This window comes from Pinus tabuliformis, chromosome 5_2 (assembly GCF_031772625.1).
Source record: "Pinus tabuliformis cultivar Carrire ecotype Pingquan chromosome 5_2, CPIR1, whole genome shotgun sequence".
Taxonomy (NCBI): Eukaryota; Viridiplantae; Streptophyta; class Pinopsida; order Pinales; family Pinaceae; genus Pinus; species Pinus tabuliformis.
The window spans coordinates 616432198-616452069 of NC_142306.1; positions in this window are offsets into that span (position 1 = coordinate 616432198).

Sequence of the window (19872 nt, forward strand, 5' to 3'; positions counted from 1 at the left end):
GGTATGATATTATCGAAAAACAGGCCTATGCTCTTATCAAAGCTTTAAAAGCTTTCTAAATATACATTTTGCACTCCAAGGTAATTGCATATGTGCCATCTGCTTCAGTAAAGGATGTCCTAATGCAACCAGATGTTGATGGAAGAAGGGCTAAATGGATTGTAAAGCTTATTGAATTCAACATAGAATTGAAGCCCACCAAGCTTGTCAAGGGCCAGGGCCTTGTTTAGCTGATGGCTGAAGAAAATTGCAAAATTCTTGACATAAACTGCATGGGTACAAATCTAGAGGATGGGCAGACAGAAGAAGCAACATTAGGACATGATTGGTTGTTGGCTAAGAATCTAGCTTCTTGTGAATGGTATTCTATAATAGCTCAATTTTTGCTGAAGCTAGAAGTCCCTCCAGGCCTTAGTTCAAGCCAAGCTAGGACTATTAAGCTTAGAGCAGCCAAGTTCTGTATTGATGAAAACTTTCTTTATTGGAGGGATCCATCTGGAATCCTTTTAAGATGTCTGGAAAAAGAACAATCTATGGAGGTCATGCATCAGTTTCATTCCAACATCTGTGGAGGACATCACTATTGAAAAACCACAGCCCACAAGATCCTCATAGATGGGTATTATTGGCCCACTCTATTTTCTGATGTCTTTTCATTTGTAAGATCCCATGACAAATGCCATAGGTTTGAAGGAAAACAACGGTTGAAATCCTTACCCTTGAAGCCAATACATGCCAGTGGCCCTTTCCAGTAGTGGGGCTTGGATTTCATAGGAGAAATTAATCCACATTCTAGTGGCCAGCACAGATGGACCTTAGTAGCCACTGACTACTTCACTAAATGGATAGAGGCCATCCCTATTAGGAAAGTTGATCACCATGTTGTCATGAAGTTCTTGACAGAAAACATTTTCACCAGGTTTGGCTGTCCACACAAATTAGTTACAGACAATGCAAAAACCTTCAGGGCAAAAGAGTTGGTGGACATGTGTGACTCAATGGGCATTAAGCTAGTGCATTCCACCTCATATTACCCTCAAGGTAATGGTCTAGCAGAATCATCCAATAAGAGCCTGATAAGGATAATCAAAAAGCTGCTGGAAGACAACAAAAGGAACTGGGATTCCAAACTGAAGTTTGCATTGTGGGCTGACAGGGTGACCACCAAGAAATCCACAGGGAATTCTCCGTTCAAGCTGGTATATGGCACTGAGGCTATATTCCCAATCCAGTTAACCCTCCCTGTGGCCAAGTTCTTGCAGGAAGAACAGAATGAAGAAAATGACATGGAAAAGAGGATTAGTGATTTGGCTGAAGTACATCAAATCAGAGATCAATTGATTGAAAAGTCTGCAGCACATCAAAAGAGAATCAAGGAAGCCTTTGACAGAAAGGCAAAGATGGACAATTTTCAAATTGGAGACTTGGTTCTTAAATGGGATGCACTGAAGGAAAATAAAGGCAATCATGGGAAGTTCGATGCTCTGTGGACTGGACCTTTTGTCATTGCTCAGGTCCGGGGGAACAACGCTTTCATGCTGCAAAGTATGGAAGAAGAAACAGTTTTTGATGGCCTAGTCAATGGGCGATTTTTGAAGGTTTATGTTGTTTAAGTCCTTTAGGCCTCAGCATTGTAAATATGTTCTTTTTACAAGTTTTAGTGTAGGCTTAATTAGACTCCACGCCCAATGGAACACTAAGAAAGCTTGTAGATATTGTTTTTTTATGAAAGGCAGTGGTCTACGGTTCTTGAAACCTCACAGGGAGGCTTTCATCCCAGAAGGAGCCTGTGTTAGATCTGCTATGCAGCGCTAACATTCTAAGGTTAGAAGGAAGCACGGTTCGTTTGGTTGTGTCCAAAGGAGGCTCACATTTTGTCATTTCTCCCTTTCTTCCTTCACCCCTTTCACCTCTAAACCTTTCCCATTCCTTAAATAAACCATAAAACCCTACCCATACGCCCTCATGTGCTCATAAACCCGTCATCACTTTCCCACTGCTGATCATTCCCCAATAATCTAACGGCTCCCATCGCACTCAATAAAGGTGACCTGCTCTACCAATCTTCATCGTCAGTTGCATTTCTGCTCGATTCGACGATCTTCGCATACATCGCGTCGTCAACTTGATTGAGCAATAGCGTGTGATGAGAGCAGTTTTTCTCTCTCATCCACCACTACGTGTTGATCATCGAGTGGAATCGCTTGGCCCCGGGAATTTACCACTTAGCGCCCGAAAGCGGTGCGATGAAAACCGTTACTGCTCTACTAAACCACCCTCACCCGTTAAGTGCCCATTCAACTCTGTCGCCCTATGATCGTCCGATTTTTCCGCTGAAGATCCAACAGCCCTAACACACCCCGCTCCCACCTCGGTCGATAGCCTCCATCGAGCCATCTCCATCGTTCATTTCCCCGATCCGATGGTCATTCTTCTCGTTCACCCAAATCGTCCACCTACCCATGCATTCCATGTCCGATGACCATTTTGTTGCCCGAAGAAGGAGATGAACAGCTCTACCAGTCTCAGTCACAGTCAGACCCCCAACAATCATACTTAATATAAAGCATGGCCAAAGGAGAAAAGGACATAGCACGACTCTGTAACTGAATTTATCAATCATGGACTCCACTGGTACGAGCACTCCAACCGCCTAAAGGACAACACAACACCTAAATAGGTTGGATTCACCCACTGAAACAAGAAACCCCGTTCAGAGACTCCATTAGGCGGTTAAATGAAGTTGGTGGTCAATTATGACCCCTCCATACCTAAGCGGCCAAGTGCCATTATAACAAAAACTTATAAATATCCAAGAGCAAGATGTAATCAGGGTTGTCATTTGATGTAAGGTTCAACTTCTGGAGACTGTAAACATTTTTTCACTTGTAGGGTCTCATCTTCATTTTCAACAAATACAAGCTTCTTTTGCCGTTAACTGCTCACTGTCCATTTTCCTCTGTTCTAATCTTGTACCTGATATGTTGTGTTCTTGATCTCTTGATGTTTAGCACTAGATAATTTTCATCTTATCTCTGTGTTAGAATCTTGTATGCATCACTGAATAGGTTGCTCAGGTTTCTTTCTATCTAATGTAGGAGAGCTGTCACCTTGTCTTTGCATTAATAGATTAGATTTGTAGGTTTATGTACTAGTTGCAGCTGGCCATCACATGGTCTTGTGTATTTGTTTGTGTGGTTAGTTTTCTCCATATTCACCTATGTTGAAGCCCCGAAAATCGTGTCTACAACAAGGGGGATACCCACCCGGTCCGGACCTTGGTTAGTAGCTCCTTTTCCGTTTGGTATAGTGGGTCCGACTGGGGATATGGGACCAGTTTCCCAATTTATGTGTGTGTGTGTGTAGGATTGATATTTCTCTTTCTAACAGTTTCTAAATGGAATACTTTTATTCTAACTCTAATCTAATAATATGGAAATTGTATTCTAATAAGCAGAAATATCTAAGTCTACACTAACCCGGGGTGTAATCTTTTCGTTATGTGATCTAAAATGATTTCAAATAACAACTGGTAATAAATATCATTCAACTGTTATGAGAAAAGAATTCAATAAGGATGAACCACTTCGTATAAAAAGTTAGATGAAACAGTTGTGAAAAACATATCGCATAATAAGCTATTCATACATTAAGCATAAATAAATAGCTATCACCGTACAAAAGTGCCAAATGATAACTCAGGCATTCACGCATCAATATATAAACAACTGAACATGAATATCACTTTAACACAAAGGCATAAATAGTTAAGAGATATAAGTACCATTTATAACTAGTCCTACTCATGAGCTTCAAGCGATAATGATTTATCTCTCCTTGATCTAACATCCACTAAGAGTACAAAAGTGCAACATCAGTAGCAGATATTAAATGCAAATATCAATAAATCCTGTTCCATTTATTCATCAAAACCTCCTCAAAGGGTACAAAAGTGCATGTTTTGTGGATAAGTTTTTGAAAAATTTCAGGACCCTTCTCTAAATGCATGAGAAGGGTTTAAATACTACTAAATAAATCTAAAAATAACTTATTACAAAAATGTAGGATGCGGTTTAAATGACCGTCCTCATTTCAGGAAAAATAAAACAAAATTAAAACTAAAATTAAATCTAAAATTAAAACTACTTCTGTATCTGCTCCTTGAAATCGCACGCATTCAACATCTGTTTGAGAAGAGTCGGCTGGCCGACTTCCGATTTTAGCTGAGCTGAGAAAACAGAATCGGCAAGAGTTGGCGCCATCTTCTCGGTAGAATTGATGATACACTTGAGAGTCATCCACTGGCTATGTGGCTTTACCAAGTATGCCCAGTAATAATCCTAGTTCAACTTGGTTAACCCTTGGATTGCTTCTGCCTTTTCTTGAGCTTTCTGTTTCCAGTCTGTCTCTATCGTTGCTTTCTTGCAATTTTTGGGGCTTGCAGGTGACTGAGCAATTAGAAGCTTTCGTTTTCGAGAAGTTTTTCTCAGTGATCCGGGCTTTCTTGCTGTGTTTTTCGCCTTTTGCGCTTTTTCCTTTTAGCGGATATAAAGCTCAAATTTTGTGAAAATAACGAATTCGTAAGCTCTTGACCCTGAGTCTTAAACTGTCTATTTCTGATATCAACGCTGTCCAGTATCCATTTAATCATGTCTGTGTATGGGAGAATTTTGGGCCTTGCTGCTATCTGGTGTAAGAATGAACAAGCTAGCTTTGTGATGGATGCCTCAGAAGAACTATGTGAGCTCGCAGTAGCAGTAACTTCCATTACTCTGGGATTCTCTTCTTCAAGTAGATTATACATGCCTTCCCAAGTAGCAATACCAGCATCTCTATTACAGGCTGTGTCTGTATACAAGGGCGCAATTTCTTTCTCTTCAGAGCTCGAAGCTTTTCTTTTCTTTCCCATAATATCCTGCGTATTGCTTTGTATCGTTCTCTGTTCTCCGTTCCTGCAATTCACAAGTGAAGTGAAAATAATGATAAGGAAGGGTGATGGGAAAGTTTTAAATGCCGAAGACGTATAAAATATACCACCTTACGTGAAATTATTTTTCGATAAGCATGAAATGATATTCCATTAATTACTGGCAATTAGCATTAAAGCGCATAACCAGGTGTCAGTTTATGGAAAATACTTTTTTTTTTTTTAACCACGAGCCCGAAAGATCTGTGATGAAGTGATTTTGCGATTTGCTTCACAATATCGTAGATTGCAGCATCGCAGAATCACAACATCACAAAGTTGATAGCTCGTTATATCGCATTATCGCATTGCCGCTCTATCGCGAAATCGCAATATCGCAATATCGCAACATCGCAGAATCACAACATATGACAATCTTCGTTAATCTGTTTTTTGCGAAATGCGATTTGCGATATGCGTCATCGCATATCGGCCATTTAAGGTGTTTCAATGTAATTTTCCTTTGATGTATGCGATGCGATATTTGTTTATTATTTGGTATCGCGATCTCGCAATGTTAGAATTTTTCTTGTAAGGAGGTATCCTGTTATCCTTTTGCGATGCGATATTTCCTAAGGAAAGATTTTGTCTTACCTTATCATAGAACTTATATTTTTGGATTTTTCAAGGGAGTCTTCCTAAGTTTATGATGGTAAGTTTTATTGCAAAAGGAAATATAAGCGCTAACTTGATTTTTTAAATTTTTAACTAAGGGTCCCCACTTATTTAGTATTAGGAATAACACTAAATAAGAAGGGGGGTTGTTGCTGGCCACAACAACCTAATATCTAAAATGTGAGCATTGGTTGTCTAAAGCCTTGTAGTATGAGGGTGTTCATGCATGTCTGGAGTGAAACAAAGTAGAAGTGGTTATCTGGCTTGAACCAAACCATCATTCCTTCCATTAAACCTTGTAACAATAAGTTGAATTTATATGTTACCATGCATCTCCGAGCTACAACCTAGGAGAGTTTCTTGGAATCCTAACAGTACTACCGCATGGCATCCGCATGTGATTTATGTGGCACTGCCACGTCAACATAGTGGGCATCCACATGGCCACTGCCACATCAACTCAGGAACAGAGGCTCCACCTCCCCCCCCCCCTTTTTCGTGTTTTGTAGTTTTTTTCTTAATGTTATAACCAATTCGCGAATGATCCGGGTTTACAATGTTTTTTCAGTATTTATGATCCTCGAACCCCTAGATCTATGGATTTATTTGCCATAAAAGAGTAATATGGTCCCATGGTGATCCAATCTCCACATAACAGAGATGGCCCTCACCACCATCAGATGCCCAGATTGCCAGATTTCTATAGCAAATCTAATACATGGGAAAAGAGGAAAATTACAAGGACTTATTAAGAAAAGGGAAACTACCTGGAATGTTGAATTTTTTAAGGTAATGACCAAGGCATATGAGAAGAACCTCAAAGGCATTATACCATATCCAAAAGAAGATAAAGGGAAATAGTAGGGCCCAAATTACACCATATCTAGAATAAGATAAAAGCATGGCTCTTAAGGCTAAATCACCTAACTTCAACACTAGAAAAGATAAAATATGCAATGCAGTCCAACTCTTAGGTCTGATACAAGTCAGAAACTTCTCAATGAATTAGTATTTCTTTGGTCATCATCATGGATACATACAAGTTTGTGTGGCCATTCATAAGGGTTACAGATCATGTTTTCAAACAATGAATCTCAAGATGTTATAACTTATTACAATTCTCAGTTAGAACAATATATAAGTATTTGCACAAACCCATAGAACCATCACATCATTTGTAGACAAAGTCACCATCAACCCTCACTATATACTTATTTAACACACAACATATAAATTAAACTCATAACGTGTAAGATGATCTACAATCATAGTTATGGCAGTGAGTTGCCCAAATTCATAAACATATAACATAACTAAGAACATATGAGATAACACGTTATTTGAGTGAACTTTAGTCAATCAATCATGACCATGTAAGTGATCCTACAATTCATGAAGATGGAAACAAACACACCATTTGAGTGTTCATTAGCAACATGGATAATTAATATAGCTATTCAACCATGAATATATAATGTTTTCGTGCATCCTTCCATGAGTGAAACAAAATCATATATCAGCCAACAACATAACAAGCATAATCATAATCCATGATTCATATATGCATAAATAATTATACTTATCTGAGTGGGTTAGATTAGTTGGCAACTAAAGGAGGGACTTCCACTCTCCATTCAACCATAGGCCAAGTACATTGCAATCTCTCTTGCAGCTGACCACCCCCTAGCCGAATCTAGAGTATGTGGAAAATGCTTGCACAAGGGAAATTCACACCAATGGCTAGGTCCAATGCTCAGGAGATGGAGTTCACAGTCCAAGTGGTTCATTAATTACTCTTTGGTAGTAAGCACCATAGTAACTCACTTACTCTCTGAGTTTCAAAACACAAGGCTTCACCCAAATTCCATGGTGGGTGGGGGGTATATCACTCATTTCTAAGGGATTGAATCCACTATGAAGGTGGCTCGTCCGCCAACTAGAAAACACTCAGTGGCTTATTAATTTATAGTAAAAACTAAGTGGTTCATCAGTCTAGCAACATGCACCCAATGGTTTAATAAATCACTGAGCTTCACAATAGTCACACGGGCTTGGACAAGTAGATCAGTAGTCTCAAACACAATCAAGGGCCACATAGTACCAATTTAAGATTACAAGGCACAAGCTTAGATTTAGCTCCAGTGTTGCTCAGTCATTCATGCTATGCTCCATAACTTCCACTTTGTCCATAACTAGTTAGGAAACCTTCTATCCTCCACGAGAATAAGGGTATCATTTCAATAGAATTAGAATGAAAGGGAGAACCAATTCCCACTCATAACCAACAATTTGTCCTATGACAAATATTAAAAAACAAAGGGAGTGCAAGACAAACAAGGCCAACCACCAAGAATCCAACAACAAAGCTCAACCCCAAATAAATATTGATTGAGCGAGCACAGGTAAGAGAGAGTGTAAGAGCCTCAATGCCCTTCGATGTGCATGTATTTATATTTATATTTTGGATTATTAGTTTGTTATGCAAGAGAGAATTGACTTCCCTTCTCTGCATGTTGCAAACCCTAAGCATATTTGGCTCTCCCCTATTATTTCTTGAAGGGGATGTCTCTTCAATTTGATAGGGGAAATGGGAGTGGGCACTGCCCTTCCTTCAACCACCCTAGTCTAATCCCTTAATGGTTGTCAGTAAACTTTTCCAACTCTTGTTCAACCCCAATCGTATCATAATAAAATTATGTTAGGTAATGGTTGTTGTCAAGTGATGGCTACTATTAGGTAATGGCCTTTTGAAACAGGTGAGCAAGCAAGTGGTTTCAAACATAAATTTGGTTGGGCATGGTTTACAAAATATGCAAGTAGGCAAGCATTTTTCCCTCTAACCAAGGTCCCGTAAGGTTGTCTCTTCTCCAATTGTGTTACTTATTTTTAAATAATAATTTGTAGGTATTTAATCAGAGTTCCAATGAGTGGTGGTTCTCCATATTGGTGATCACAATTATCATTACAAAGAGAAGGGGTAAAATAGGGGGATGTGTTGACAGTCTGGAATTTTACCACCAACAAATAGGGGATCTCTCGGGTGTATAATCCCAATTAGACTCTACATCGTTTGGTTTAGGGATCTCATTCGATATGTAGGCCCATCGTCTCATTGGTTGAAGTTTGCTTAGGGAAAGAAAGGGAATATCAATTAAGCGGAACATATAAAATTCAACAAACACAAGTAAGTACCTGATGAATACCCAATAAAACAAATACCATAAATAACAACAACAAAAATTCAAAGCATGAATCCTAAGAAAATCATTGTTAGAAAGACTTTAAATAAGATCACACATGAATAAGACATAGTTTTAGAAATCAAGAATGATTAACTTCATGATTGTTAACCTTTGAAACCATAAATGAGTGCATGGTCCACAATAATACTATGCCAATATCAATAAAGTGGTTTATCAACATAAGCGTAAGTTTAGCATATCATGTACCATCCATGTGTTGCAAAGGAAATCTCACAGCACCAGAAGACACATGAGGAGAAATTACACCAAAGCTCATAGGAAATTTCAATTCATTAAGTTGATAATATTCATGGCACCATCATACAAAGTCTTCATCGAATCCAACAGCTGAAATACACAATTAATCCTTGAATTCACTAAAATATCATAAGTTCTCAAAACAATATGCACCATAATAACTTCAAAGCTAAAAGTCCTTTACAATGTTCCATGAGGATATATTTATAGAAAAGAGGGTTACTCTTGGTCTACCCACGACTCTTGGGCTTTCACATGACTCTTAGACTTCCTCATGACCTTTCAATTTCCTACTTTGTTCTACTCTTCCTACCTTGCTATTCGCATCAAAACAAACTGATTCTACCCTAAAATTTTAGTAATAAACAATTATGGGACATTTATGTGCAATTGCTCCACGAGGTAGGTGTGCTAGAGCTTGTATTCAACAGCTATTGCGGTCACCTTCACTTGCTCTTCATTATGTCTATGGAGGAATTCAAGGGCATTTGGAATGAGAGTTCTTCTCTTGACCTTGATTTGATTGGATAGAGTTACTAGCTTTGTGTACATCCTCACCGCTCCACCACATACCATGTAATCTTCTCCTTTGTGACCTGAAAATATCTTGTGTTGGAAGCTTGCTTGAAAGGGTTGAGAAATGCTTGAACCTCCTGTAGGATTTCCTCCTACTTCCTCACTTCCCCAATTGTTCCAATGGAATTTACTTCATGTGATTCAATAATAGACTCCAACCCACTCAATAGATTTTTGTAAGAGGCAAGAACTTTGTAAATATCCTTAGCCATCTTATCCCATGATTGGATCCTCATTCGTAGTTGGACTTTGTCATTCTAGGTGGTAATCTATTCCTTCTTTGGTAGAACTGATAGTGCCTTTGGGTACTTATTCATCCACTCATTAATGTTGTCGAGAGCCATGATAAATTGTTTTAGCATGGCGTATTTTTCCTTCGTGTCAGCCTATATGGCTAGGACAGGGGACACAGTGTGAAGCAACTTTGACATCTCCTCATAGATCACTTCCATGGCTTCCCTCAGGGTCTCAAATTATTCCTTTATTGAGGCTTGCAAATCCTTCATGCTCAAGTGAGCCAGGAAAAGTGCTTTATTCTCTTCTTCTAGCCTCCTCCTAGATTCTTTTGCTATGAAAACTCTTTGTTCAGATGCATATAGCTTGCCTTGGAGTTCTACAATCTATTTTCTCATTCCTCCCACATTCAACTTAGTTGTAGTCACAAAGGTTGTCCCGAGTGAGGTGATCATGTAAGGATTTATTGTGGTGTCTAGGACGATCTCCTTTTCCATGGTCATAGATAGAGGCTCTGCAGGGTTCCTAGCATAATATTTTCTTTTCCTGCATGATATTACAATTGACTTGGTTGAAGGTAAATCTTGTTAAGTCTAACACTTCCTCTTCCACCTCGTCAGGACTGCCTAACTCGACTTGGTTGAAGGTAAATCTTGTTAAGTCTAACACTTCCTCTTCCACCTCGTTAGGACTGCCTAACTCCTTAAGAGACAGATGCCCTCCGGTGATGGGAGTGGATAGAGGAACATCTATCAGAGGAAGTTTAACCTACATGTTGAACTCCTAGTGTTGTTGTTGTTTTTCAAGCTCTTGCTAAGCTTTCTTATCAACCTCTTCCTATTGTCTTTTCGGTTCTTCTCCTCATTGCATTTTCTTTTCTTCTTCGGCTTTCTTCCTGTGTTCCTCCTCCATCCTCTTGTTTTCTTTCTCTTGCTATTCTTGCCTCTTCTTGAGCTCTTCTTCCTGTTTGTGTTTCTCTTCCAGTTGTTCCTGCTCCCGCTTCTTCTTTTCTTCTTCCTCCCGGGCCCTCCATTCCTCTTCTTTTCTTTTCAACCACTCTTCCTCTTGTTGTTTCTTTCTCCTTTATTCTTCTTATCATTTCTTCTCTGGCTGGTCTTCGAGATGTTGGTATTGTGATTTCTATGACTACCTTAGTTCTTCTTATCTTCAACTACTGCTTTTTCCTGGCTATGGTCACATTTCTTTCCTTTAAAGTTACGTCATCTTCACCCTCATCTTGTTTGCTCATATTATATTCAGTTTATTCACGTTTGTGCTTCTTTAGTTTCCCTCCTATATTTTGTTTCACTTTCTTTCTCTTAGGCAAGGCTGGCCTATCTTGCAGGCTCACGTTCTCTTGGGAATGCTCAGCTTTCGCGTCCTCCTTTTCTTGTTGTTCTCTTAGGCTGAACAACCTGGTCGCATTGTACCAATTTATGACTTTATCCTCATGAGAATGACTAGTAAGCGGGTATGACCAATTAAAATTGGCCTTATTGCAATGAGATTCTACCACCATTTTTGGGTCATAGATACGGTGAATCAATAGCACAAAATGGAATCCCTTTATCTCCTCATTTTTTGCATCAACTTCCTTAAATCTTTCAATAGTATATACCCCAATAATGAGAGAGAACGTGGGCCAAGGCTTCTTCTTCCCATTACTCAGCATATTTGAAAAACTTGTAGTCATCTGATAACATACCTCCTATAGCAGTAATTTGTCTTTGACGAACTTGGGAAGTCCGTGAAGTAGTTTGTATGAGCCAAAGACCCTGATGAATGTGCCTTCTTAGATGGGGAACCAATCTGCTACTTTGGTGATAGTCTCCATATCCCTCTTCGACATGCAAGGAAAATCTTCTCCGAAGAGAAATTGGTACAATGGGGCAATGAATGTCTCGAAGGCAAACTCATGTATGCTTTTATAGCATGGGTCCCAAAATATCTTATAATGTCGGTGCGCGGGTTCTTCCGCAGTTGTTGTCCAGTTGTAACTCCAATTGTCAAATCGACATCTTACACATACTGCATCTAATAGGTACGAGGCCATGCAAAATTTTGATGGTTGGTCTGCTTTAGGATGTTCCACTACATGTATGTTAGTTCTCACTGCAGAAGTTAGGATACTAGCCTAGTTGAAGATTGTACGTTTAGTGGCAATGACATACATGATAGGGACCCATGTCCCGAGAAAGGTATCTATGTCAGGCCTGTCATACAATCGATTCATCATTGCGGAAATGAGTTGGTAGACTTTCTTTAGGCCTTTCTTCCTATACAATTGATCATTCTTCACCCGAAACTTAGAAGGGTCTTGCCACCAAGACCTTAAAATGTCCTTAGTTGGAACCGGGAAATCTGATAGCCATTTAGTATTAAATGATTCTTCCTTATCCGATAACCTATAACAAGCAGCAATGTATGCCGAAGAGATGGTTGTGAAAGCTTCACCTGTATGATTTATTACTACCCACCGTTCTATTTTTTTGTTTTGTATAATCCAATTGATGGTATATGCACATGGGAAGACATGTGGATACGAGGCCACTTTGTGGAGCCTAGACTGCTTAATGTTAATATATACTTGGAAGTCTTCCTGGTCCTTAGGGATTTCCTGCTTTGAAAATTTTGCATATATGTTGAACCTAGAGAGTTTGGTAGCATTGTTGATGTTTCCTGTTGTGTCCCTATAAATAGGAGGTTGTGGACCTCGATGGCTTTCTTGAATGATGCTTTCGGTGCTTTTCCAAGAAGGCTTGACTACCAAAGGTGTCATCTCTCCAAAGAAAGAGGATATCGAAATACACTCAAGGTGGGCGTCTCCTGGAATATCAAGCAAGAAATCCCACGATGAGAGATACAACATGAATAACGTAAAACCAAAATTAAATCATGAATCAAGGCTTCAAAGCACTAGGCAAAGTATCGAGGAGGAATCCTGTCCAAAATAGGTCACTGGGTCGCAAGAAATTAGAGAAGAGACAGGGAACTTGGCGAATGGGATGATTAGGTCACAGATTTAGGTACATTGGGGGGTGGAGAGTCACATAAGTCATAGGAGTCATGACAATCACGAGGTCGCGGGGTTGCAGAGTCACGAGATAAGGGAGGTAGCGAGGTCAGACTAGTTGCGAGGTCACATGAATTCACCTATTGCGATTTTTGTTCATGCGACTTGTTCTCTAGGGAAGCTTGGTGGAGGAGCCGAAGCTTGAAATGTAGCCTCGGGAATTCTTTAGATCCAAAAACCTGTCACTGAGAGTGAAATCAATAATGGGTGAGAAATGGGCTTGGCTTCATGGGCAGAGAGTGGGTTAGATGGACAAATACTCAACTAGAGGGTTTGCAGGGAAAAAATGAGTTAAGGGGACATGGAGGGCGGATAAAACCCTCCCATTAGGGAATGCACATGGTCGGATGGTAGATAGGGACAAATGGAAAAGAGAAATGATTGCAAGGGAGAGGAAAGGTCACCTACTTGGAGGAAGTCTCGCGCCTCTCTCAGTCACCAAGCATTTCCGGCCGTTGAGCACTCCAATGAAACTCAACAAATGAATTGGCGAACCGATGGGTTATATATAAAAAAGGTTGCACGTATGAGGCCCATGGGGGGGTCGCTGAGTCGCAAAGGTCACAAGGTCGCAAGGAATATGTCTTCCTCTCTTTGTGACTTAGCGACCTCATAAGGATGAGGCCTCGAGGTCGCATGGGTTGCGTAACTTAGTGAGGAGGTGTGTTGTGACCTGGCTACTCAGTCGTGTAGTCCCACAGTAAATGAAAGGCCCCAAGTTATGAGTTGTGACCTTGCGACTTTACTTAGTTAAAAAGGGGACAAGTCACAAGTCACAAATTTTGGCACATGATAGCTTATTTTCTATGACCTGCGATTAGGCAAAAGATAAATCTTAATTGGGTTTTTGGAGAAACCAAGGAGCCTCAACTTACTTCCAAGATATAGAGGTGAGATCTTAGAAGCAAGTGAAAGGTACGAACTTGGTGTGGTGGTCCCAAAATTTTGAAGGGGTGAAAATTTTGGGAGGGATGTTGCAACAACTACAACATTTGGTGATTCATTGGTAGAACCTCAGTATCTCTGCTTGCCCTTGATTTAGGATGTAGTGGACCCTTGTGAGTATGTTGTCCTAAGATTGTGTGTCCCACTCATGTCACCAGATTACCCTCAGTATTGATCAGAAGCTCCCCACTACTTTGACTTGGCTTGTTACCCACATAGACCAAAGACATTCCTGACAACTCAAAATAGGGGACCGAATAATGATATGAGCCATAAAGGTTTTCAGTATTTTGGTTATAGGTCTCTGGTGTTGCTCCGTTGCTAGCGATCCTAAACAGTACCACAATGGAGTCACTCCCTAGAAATGGCAAAAGTTTCTCTGCTACCAATGAGCCTGGATAGTACCCCAACAAAGTTGTTACATTACCTCTTTGCGCGGGAAGCCTTTCTCAATCCTTTTCCCTTTATTTAACTTTTATTCATGTGCTCATTGACACTTATTCATTGGGAATTTATTTGCCTGGGTGGATGAGGGATCGAAACTTATTTTATTTGAAAGAGAGGTTATTTTTGGTTTTTATAGACTTTATTGTTTTCCTAAAATATGTTGGTCATTAAAATTTTCCTTACCCGTTCTGAAGTCAGTAAGGTGAACTGATTCATTCAAGCTATAACCAAGACAAAAGTGAGACTTACTGTTGAAATATAGGGTGCCATGGTGTCAGGAGGAAAGAGTCGATAGTGCGGACACAACCAACCTCCCTAGGAGCCTAAGACTCTCTAGTGACAAACAAGACAAACAAGAGCAATCCTTCTCTAAACATGCATTTACTATACGAGAAATCAAGTGTTTAAATCCTACCTGTATTCCAACGCTATTGTAGCAGTCCAGCCTCGCTGATCCGGATGAGCTCCTCCTTCACTTCGAAACCTGCATTCACTAACAATCAAACGATTAAATAGCACTTGATAATCTCATAAAATAAAACATATTTAACACATAGACCAAGGAGTACATGAAACAACTCATAAATAACAAGTTATTGAGAAGAATGGACTCATTTGCATTAATAGGAAACAAAAGGAACAATTACAACCTGAGCCTTGGTGTTGTGCAAGTCCCTCCCAGGGTCCATCAAGAGTTCTCCCTTACTTTGACAAAGCTCACCCACTTCCAAATAGAACAAGTAAAGATGACAATCTCTCCTCACAAGCTTCTAAATGGGAGTCCTAATTCCTGCAGCATCTACCCTTAGAAATGTTTAGCTTTCAACCTCCCCTCCTTCTGGCCCAATGCCTGTATTTATAGTGCTCAAGAGGAAGTTAATCAGGTCCACCATCAATGGGATAATCCCCTCTTTGGATGGGATAGCTCCCTTATTGATGGGATAAGTTCCTCTTTGGTAGGGGTACATGAACCATCTGGAGGCGCTCAATACACATCGAAAAACCTTCTAGAATGCTCTAGAAATGACCACAAGTAACTTTTTAAAGATGAAACTTGCGCATTTTGACCTTTACAGGGGGATGCACCTACCCCTTTACATACAGAGCTTACAAGTACGCAGCTTTTGTGAACATTGGGTGCGTACCCGCAGGTAAGGTTGAGAGAACCTGCGTACCCAGAGATAAATACATTTATAAAGACTTTCTCTCTTTTTGGAGTTTGACATGGAGAGCAGAGGCATAAGACTTGCCTAAGAGGATAGCATGACTGTTGATAGAGCCATACTAACTGTAAATAGTCATGGTGACATTTTTTAGTGTAACAGATTGCCCCCTAAAGTGCGAAGCCTGTAATAGATTAGGGTTTTGTTTTATCTAGGAAGGGTGAAGCGCTTTATCATTTCAAGGATTATCTCGTGGAGAGCCTGGTCAGAACCTGCAATTTTCAACACAAAATACATGTATAAGATTATATCATCGCTGAGGTAGGCATTCCCATACTCAGATCAAAACTTTAACTAACAGACTAACTACTCTGATACAGGAATGATCTTGCAGTACATCATAATCATAGACTTTTGTAGACACAGTATGGGCGCATCCATCTGTTTATGATTAGTCTACAATATAATGAATACAAAACTCCTCGCAGCCTGGATGGTGGGAACTACATCCAGGGTCTTCATTTCTACTTCCCGAATTGGTACGATTCTAGCCATGCGAATAAATGAGTTGATGTCGAACATGGTAGAAACCACTTGATTACCAGTCAATGATGTAAACTGTTAACAAGTGTGAGAGAGACCACCAGTAATGTCAATGGTTCTCAAAGTACCCAGTACAATCCATGAGATGTGAATGAATGAGTTGATGTCGAACATTTCACGGAACCCTTCGATCGAAAGTCAATGATGTAAATTGTCGTCAAAGGCGAGAAACCTGCCATTGATGCATGCAGATTTCAAGGTACTAACGATTTCTAAGTCATCTCTCTAGATAATGTGCTGATGTCGATAGAAAGCGACCCGTTGCAGGTAAGCCCACAACACGAAATCATAGTTCAAGTTGGAGAAAATGTTGTTGTAAGGACTGACTCAGGGATGGTCAAAATGGATGACAAGTATTTTGCAGATGAAAGTTTTGCTTGCAGACCTCTTGAACACATAACGACACAACAGATGGCTTGGTGATAAATGACTCAAAGTTAATCCCCGGAACCCGGCTGAAGACTTTCAATGTGGTTTGATCAACTGTGAGGCAAAGGATTTCCCAACCCAGGTGAATGAAAAGTGTCGTGTTCAAGAGTGGTAATAAGGTTTCTTCTGAGACAAAGGATAACAAATAGGCTCATTCTTCTCTCTTTTGCCCCACCATTTCTGGCAAGTACCTCTTTATTTTTAACAAGCTTGAGGAGGATAACATATGCTTGATTATAAGCTCATCCTTCGGATGAGTCCAACCTAGTTTTGATTCGAACCCTAGGAAGGAGTGGTTCGTTCTTGTTTGTAATTGAACAGGCCCTTTACTGTGAAATTTTAACGAGCCCAGTATAGGAGAAACTCGGCGTTTTTCAATTTTAGAGAGTCTGAAAAAACTAAAGAAGACTCCAGGTTGAACTTTTTCGTAAATTTGTGTCCCCCAAGCCCGAAAAAGTATAAAATAATACCTGGGAGAACCGCTTGATCTTGCGACCAAGGAGTACTTTCATGATTAGTGTCTTTGACCTGAAAAGTAAAAAGCGATCAAGGACACGTCGTTTTATTTCCAGTATCGAATTTGAAACGACAAAAATCCGACAATCTTTTCCTGTTTTTACGGTCAGAAAAGGGCTATAAGGGGACCGTCTTTTAATTCCGTTTTAACGAGTGTAAAAGAAACGCTCGGCAATCTTTTCATGTTTTAGGAGTCTGAAAAGGGCTTAAAAGAGAACTCCAAGGTTTCACTTTTTCGTAAGTTTTAACGAGTTCGAAAAAATGATAAAAATGTACTCATATGGCCGTCTTTCAATTTAATTTACGAGCAGGAAAAGACGGAAAGAACTCGGCATCTTCATTTGTTTTACGAGAATGAAAGATAGCAAAATAATCTCGGGATTTTCATGAGTTTAACGAGTCTTGAAAATAACTGAAATTGACTCGAAAAAGGTTTCATTTTTACAAAAGCTTGAAACAGAGAAAAACTATGCTTCAAAGTAGTTTCATTTTAACACAAGCTTGAAACAGAGAGAAAACTGTGCTTGATGCCCCCTAAGCATAACTGCTAGAGCGCATGCCCCCCTAGCTTCATTTCATTCAGCTAAATACAAGCTGGATGGAATGAAGGTTCATGTACGAGATCATTTGAAAGACTTGACCTAAAACTGTAAGAAAATTATACAAAACACTGAAATAACTAACCTAAATATACAACGTAACATTTATGATATCTAGTCAAACTCTCGACTCAAGTAGAGGAGGATTTGTTTCATTTTTTAACGAGCTTGACACAGGAAAAGAACTATGCTCGGATTCGGTTTCATGTTTACGCAAGCTTGAAACAAAAAACTATGCTTGTTATAAGTTCACATGCCCCCAGCATAATGACGCAAATCAAGGTACATGCCCCCCAAGCTTCCTTGCATTCAATGAGGTGGATGGAATGAAGCTTTACTTTCAAGATCTTGGAAAGACTTGTCAGAGCTGTTTCATTTTTTAGTGAGGTTGTCACAGGAAAAGAACTATCCTCAAAACCCTTGTTTCATTTTTTAAATGAGCTTGACACAAGATAAGGAACTATGCTCATGACTACTCTCTACAATCTACCTAACAAAAAACTTTACTCTAAAAACCTTGATTCATTTTTTAACGAGCTTGACACAAGACAAGGAACTATGCTCTAAAATCCTTGTTTCATTTTTTAAACGAGCTTGACACAAGACAAGGAACTATGCTCATGACTATTCTCTACAATCTACCTACTTAACCTATCCTTGTTTCATTTTTTAACGAGCTTGACACAAGACAAGGAACTATGCTCAAAAAGTTCGCATGCCCCCAGTATAATGATGCAAAGCGAGGTACATGCCCCCCAGGCTTCATTGCATTCAACCAGATGGATGGAATGAAGGTTTACTTTCAATATTTAACTTGAAAAGGGAGTTGTTTCATTTTTAAGGAGGTTGACACAAGAAAAGAACTATCCTCACACACTGATTCATTTTTTAACGAGGTCGACATAGTAAAAGGAACTTTCCTCACACTCACTGATTCATTTTTTAACGAGGTCGACACAGTAAAAGGAACTTTCCTCACAACATCTAGTTTCATTTTTTAACGAGGTTGAGACGGGAACAAACTATCCTCGCACACTGATTCATTTTTTAACGAGGTCGACACAGTAAAAGGAACTTTCCTCACACTCACTGATTCATTTTTTAACGAGGTCGACACAGTAAAAGGAACTTTCCTCACAACATCCAGTTTCATTTTTTAACGAGGTTGAGACAGGAACAAACTATCCTCGTATCCAATTTCATTTTTTAACGAGGTTGAGAGAGGAACAAACTATCCTCGTATACATTGATTCATTTTTTAACGAGGTTGACACAGTAAAAGGAACTTTCCTCACACTCACTGATCATGGCTTCCAACTGGAAGAAAGACATGTCAATGGACACACCTTGATCATGGCTTCCAAAAGGTCTTCATCAGAAGGAAGAATAGTTCTCTGGAAGGAACACATGTCAAGGGACTCAAAAGGGATAAGAACATCGTGTTCAAGTAATCCCATAGAGTTTTCCATGTCAATTACCGGATCTAAATCAAAGGAAGATGAGAAAACAGTGAGAGGCTCACTTACATCGGTAACTGAAAACATGGGACCAGTTGCCACATAATTAACCCGTGGCAGGGTAGATACCACTTGAGAATCAGGAACATTTAGGGCTGTCATATTATTGGTAGTTGAAACAAGACTAGGGAACGAAAGCTGGTCTACAGTCACAATATTTCCATTGTGAGGGAAAGACATCACGCGAAAGAGTGTCGATACGACAGCTTTCATTGCATAAACATAGTCTCGTCCAAGGAGTAAATTGAAATCCAAGGGACCTCGAACTACCATAAGATCAATACAGACAGTTTTACCTTCCAAGGTAATAGAAAACTTAGGAAGGATCCCTAAAGGTTCACTAATGGTTCTGTTAAAAGCTTTCAGATTCTGCGTAATAGGCGCAAGCTGAGGGGAACCCAAAGCTTTCCAAACAGTTGAGGATAAAATACTAACAGAAGCACCTTCATCTACCTGAGTACGATGTATGTCCCTACCACCAGCCTTGACAATGATTTGGAAAGGGATGGAGGAAGGAAGACGAGGTTCTGTCAGTCTATTCCAATCAAAGGAAAAGACCTCAGTGCTTGGAGGGGGTTCTGTAGAAGGCGAAATGCCCCCCGGCATAGAAGAATCTGATGTAACAAGAAGAACCTGAGAGGTATGAAGTTCACTCTCTAAAGGGAAAGTGGGATCGACCGAATGTGAAA